The sequence below is a fragment of the Alligator sinensis genome, unplaced genomic scaffold, assembly GCF_000455745.1.
Source record: "Alligator sinensis unplaced genomic scaffold, ASM45574v1 scaffold625_1, whole genome shotgun sequence".
Classification (NCBI taxonomy): Eukaryota; Metazoa; Chordata; order Crocodylia; family Alligatoridae; genus Alligator; species Alligator sinensis.
In genome coordinates, this window is record NW_005842894.1 from 380,899 (window position 1) to 386,375 (window position 5,477).

The window sequence follows — 5,477 nt, forward strand, 5'->3', positions numbered from 1 at the left end:
CCCCCCCCCCCCCCCCCCAAACCTTAAGATTTTACTTTGGATAGTGAAGCATGTACTGAGTGTATCTCACCTTGGCTTTCTCCTCTGCCTGATCTTTTTATTATTCATGATGCATCCTAGTGAGGCAGGAACTAGATGCGAGACGGGCATCTTTCTCCATCTTTGGGTACCCAGTACTGAGGGGGGACTGAGAGAACTAGCCTGTTTGTAACAGCTTTAAACCTTAAGATTTTACTTTGGATAGTGAAGCATGTACTGAGTGTATCTCACCTTGGCTTTCTCCTCTGCCTGATCTTTTTATTATTCATGATGCATCCTAGTGAGGCAGGAACTAGATGCGAGACGGGCATCTTTCTCCATCTTTGGGTACCCAGTACTGAGGGGGGACTGAGAGAACTAGCCTGTTTGTAACAGCTTTTAAAAGCCAATAGTACTTGGGCATCTAATTCCTTTCAAGGGTGCTATAAAATCCTTCTGTGCAACTTTGCAAATCTAGCCCTTCTTCCTCTGTGTCTTTGCCACTCATATTCCTGGCAGCCTGTAAATAAGAATCAAAGCCTGACCCGGCAATGCAGGGACCTTGCTTCAAAAGACAGAGTAGTTGCCATCTGGCTCCAACCTCAAATGTTTCCACAGGTGCTTACTCACTAAATCTTGGAGCAACTCCTACCCCAACCTGTTCTCCAGTGTGTGGGTGATGAAGCCAAAGGTCCTGCTGGGTGTTGATTCCAGAAATGTGTACCAAATAATTCATGGACTCTAGCCACCCACAAAAAAAAAAAAAAAAAAAAAAAAGTATTTCTGTATGATAGCGAATAACATGATACACATGCTCAGAAAGAGAAACCTAGCAAGCCACATATTCATCTCCTCTCCACCCTTCCTTTCATCCACAAGCACAAACAAGACAACATGTTGCAAACAGGTGCCACCCAACTCTGAGATGGGAATATGGGTAGCAAGAGAAGGCACATTCATAGATGCCCTCCTCATAGCTTCCTATCTGAGCTCAGGCCCAGGGGAAGAGCCATGGGGAAGAATCTCGGGAAACAATGGTGTGCTCCCAGGGTTTCAACACAAGTTTGTTGGAAGTTAGAGCAGCAAGACAGACGGAGAGCAACCAGCCCCAACATGGGGTCTCCCTTGTTAAGTTCTATGGGGGCTGGACAACACACTCATGTGGAGAAAGGAGAATAAGGAACATGATGTTGCAGGGCCGATATGATGGGAGGCAACTTGTACTGAAAGAAAGGGGTTGCTGAGGACAGAGTTCCAAGGCAGCTGGCCCTCCTCCACTCGCCCTTGTGCTTGGATAAGTGGGGGTCTTGTAGTGTAAGTCCCTGGGAAAATGTCGAGTTCACTGACTACCGTAAGACTAATAATCATTAGAAAGGAACAGCTCTGATTTCAGCACCTAACAGCCCTCCTAGCAGGGCTGGAGAAAACACCTTCCAGGAGGAGGTTTAAAAAAACTCAGTCTGTTCAGTTCATCACAGAGGAGACTGAGAAGTGGCTTTATCTTAGCATATAAGAATTTTTTTAAAGGAGACGATAGCCGATACTAACACACGGGTGGGCAAAATATGGCCCGCAAGTCAGGTCCAGCCTATCAAGGGATTTTATCCAGCTCGTGGTGGGTCCTGGGGGGGACAGGCTAGGCCATAGCATATGCAGCCAGTCTTGCTGCTCCCAGGCATGCAGTGGGGCTGGGGCAACGTGGTGGCTGGACTTGCTTCCCGGCAGCTCCTTTTAGCTGCTGCTGGACCTGGTCCTGCTGCCTGAGCTCCCAGGCCTGTCTGCCTGCAGCCACCAATGGGGGTGCCAGATGGAGCAGGCTGGAAGGGTATTCACAGACTGGCCTGAGACCTGCATGGGCAGGGCACGCTCTGCTGGGTGGATGGGATGGTGCTGGAGGCAGGTGGGGAGCAGAACAGCTGGAGATTGGGATTGCAGGGTGGTGACAGCATGGAACAGAGCCATGATCTGTTGCCCACACGTGCCTATGATGGGTGCTGGTTCCGCAGGCAGGGCCACGTGGGGAGTAGATCGTATCTCTGTCCCTGGCTCTGGCCCCATGCTGTCATGGCCCCATGATCCTGATCCCAGCCCTACCCATTCACTCCCTGCCTACTTGTGGCCCCATCCCATCCACCCAACTGAGTGTGCCCTGCCTGGGAGGGTTCCAGGCTGGTCTCTGCAGAAACGTGAAGATGGACAACAGGAAGATCAGCTGGGAGCCCCACCCAGGGAATGCTTGGAAGACAGTTGTCTCGGGTCCCAAGACACGCAGTACCAGGGTCGCTCCTCCCTTGGGACTGAGCAACAGGTATGCACCTCTCACAACACCAGCAGAGACATCAACAGAAACACCAGTTCTGGATAAGGGAATGCCACCCCTAAGAAGAGATGCAGGGATGAAAAGCACACTGGTGAAGTTCACCAATGACACTAAGCTGTGGGGAAGTGTGGCCATGCCTCAGGGTAGGCTGAAGATCCAGGTGGACCTAGACAGATTAGTTAGATGCACAGACCAGAACCAGATGCTGTTCAACACTGAGAAGTGTAAAGTGCTCCATCTGGGGAGGAAAAATCCACAACAAACTTACAGGCTTGGTGGTGCTATGTTAGCTAGCACCATGTCTGAAAGGGATCTGGGGGGGTCATAATCGACCATAAAATAAATATGAGCCACCAGTGTGATGCTATAGTTAGAGCAAACAGTATTCTGGGATGCATCAACTGATGCATTCGAGCAGTGTGGCAGAAGGCCACCTTTGTTTCTCCCCAAAAACTCTGCTCTGTGACAGTTTGATTAGGATGCGCCCAGCAGAGGAGAGACACCTTTACCCTATCTCTAGGTAACCTGAGCTGGATACATTCCTGAGGGAGGGGGGAAACCTGCTCCCTCTGCCTACTGACTAGTATCATATACCTGGGTGAGGGGCTATCTCCCTGATGGGCTAGAGATTGCCAGGCTGCCCGGCAACTAGTGATGCATTTCAAATCAGTTGGCTGACAGCCAACAGGTGCTGGCCTCCATTGGACCAGGTAAATGAGGTTACAAGGGCTACATAAGTTAGGACTGCCCAGGAGGACAGGGCAGCAGCAATGAGGGAGACTCAGAGACAGAGAAGAGCTGTATCATCTGAAACTTTCTCTCTCTTTGAAAACTCACGATCAAGGAACTGCCTGCCTCCAGAGGGAATCTCCAACTGCCTCTGGATGATACTTGTGAGTAAGCTACCTGAGATCTAACTAGATATCTAGCTTGCAGTAACTCAGATGTGTGATCAAAGGCTACCCAGCCAGGGGAGTTTGCTCTATGGGATTTCTCTGATATTGCTCTACCCTGTACCCTATTCTAACCCTACCCTCTGTAACCAATAAAGTTCTCCTTTGTACCTAGTGTGGGAGACTTATTGGGAGCGTGTCTAGATTATGCCTTGGGGTCCCCTTGGTTCAGCTGACTAAGGGAGACCACTACTTGTGCTTCTGACTGAGGGAAGCATCCCAACTTCTTGAAGTGAATCAAGTACCCTTGAGGGCTACTAGGCCTGTGTTACCCAGGGTGCGCAGAGCCAGAATCAGGCCAGAGCCCTGCATAGTGGCAGTGGAACCCCCAAGCTAGCGGGTGTGCTCCAGGAAGGGGGCCGGCCAGATGTGAGGCACCCCCAGGGAGGCACTTGGAGCCTGGAAGGTGGTCAGGTGCAGTGAGGTGGGTGGCTCAACGCAGGAGTGCTGCCTACTGGCCTGCCACAAGCAAAACTAAGGAAGTTATTCTCTTGCTCTACTCAACGTTGGTGAGGCTGCAGCTGGAATCCTGCATCCAGTTCTGGGCCCCACACTTCAAGAATGATGTGTGGAGAAGTGTGAGAGAGTCCAGAGAAGACCCACTCATATGATTAGAGGCCTGAAGAACAAGCCATACAAGGAAAGGCTGACAGATATGGAACTGTTCAGCCTAGAAAAGAAAATACTTTGGGGAGGATTTGGTGGCAGCTTGCAAATATATCAGGGGAGAGCATCAGGGGCTAGGCAAACAACCATTCACCAAAGTGCCCCAGGGGAAAACCAGAAGCAATAGTCATAAACTCCTAAAAGAAGGTTTCATACTGGGCATAAGGAAAAACTTCACGATTCATGTGACTAGACTCTGGAGTAGACACCCAGTGGGGGTGGTACAGGCACCTACCCTGGAGATCTTCAAAAGGAGACTGGACACACACCTTGCTGGGGTTATTTGACCCTCACAGTCTTTCCTGCCCATAACAGGAGGGCTGGATCTCACAAGGTCCCTTTCCAGCCCTAAACTACTGTGAATCTGTGAAACCCCAGGATCACTGGTTGGTGACAGTGTGGTACAAGGGCCCAGGGCAGAGTTGCAATCTGCTCCCCCCATGACCCTGCCTGAGAAACCAGCACCTGCCACAGGGACATGCAGGCAGGGGATCATGGCTCTGCCCTGGATCCTAGCCCTTCACTGTCGCTGCCCAGTGAACCCGATCCCGGCCCTCCTTGCTCATTCTACTCCCAGATGCTGCTCCCTGCCTGCCTGCAATTCCATCCCATCTGCCCAGCCAAGTGTGGGGCAGAGCCACTTAGGGAGTTTTGGTGAGCTGTTGAGGGGGTGGGGGGAAGAATGGGGGTGCTGACCCTGCCCATGACAGCTTACCAAAACTCCTTAAGTGGCCCTTCAGCCAAAATAATTTGTTAGTACAGGCATGGGCAATTAACCTAATGGACAAGGGCATAACAAGAACCAGTGGTTGGAAGAATAAGCCAGTCATGTTCAAATTAGAAATAACGCATGTGTTTTACATGGTGAAGGATTAACCATTGGAACAAGCTGCCAATTAGCAATTATTTTGGCTGGAGGGCTGCTTAATGAGTTTTGGTGAGTTGTCAAGGGCTGCATAGGTAGCCCCACCACTTTAGAGTTACACTTTACCAGAAGTCCTGCTCCCTAACCATTGCCACTGCACATCCTTCCCCTTGCCCCACTCTGGAAATACTCCTTTTGGGAGGGGAGGGTTGCCATCATGGAACCAGAAAAAAACCAAATCATACACTAAAAGTCAAACACCTACTAAAAGTATTTGTCATGATTTGTGTTTGCATACTATATATAGAGGGGATTGCATAAAAAGCCCTGCACTCGCTGACTCTGGCAGCAGCGATCAGGGCCTCTGAGGGCTTGTGGCAGAGCCCCCCCACGCAGCGCAGGGCAGGTGGGATTGCCCCCCCTCCCAGCACCAATGCGACAGCTGCCCTATGGCATGGGTGTAGCACAGCTTGGAAGGGTGCCGTGTGCTGTCTGGGAGCTGGGGCGGCTTGGAGCCCAACACTGTTCAGCCCCAGTGGTGTGGGGTCGGAGGTGGCGTGTAGCCAGATGTGGTGAGGGGGGTCAAGTCACCGGATGTGGCATGGGGGAGGGGTGGCAAGCGGCCAGATGCAGAGCAGGAATGTGGGCAGGGGTG

The 5,477-nt window shown here is 51.3% G+C and overlaps 1 protein-coding gene across 1 annotated transcript in view; it reads right to left on the minus strand.

The window, feature by feature from the left end:
* HEPACAM (hepatic and glial cell adhesion molecule) overlaps positions 1 to 5,477 on the minus strand; it is a 106,301-nt gene that overhangs the window by 95,018 nt on the left and 5,806 nt on the right. The gene's annotated exons all lie outside the window — the stretch shown is intronic.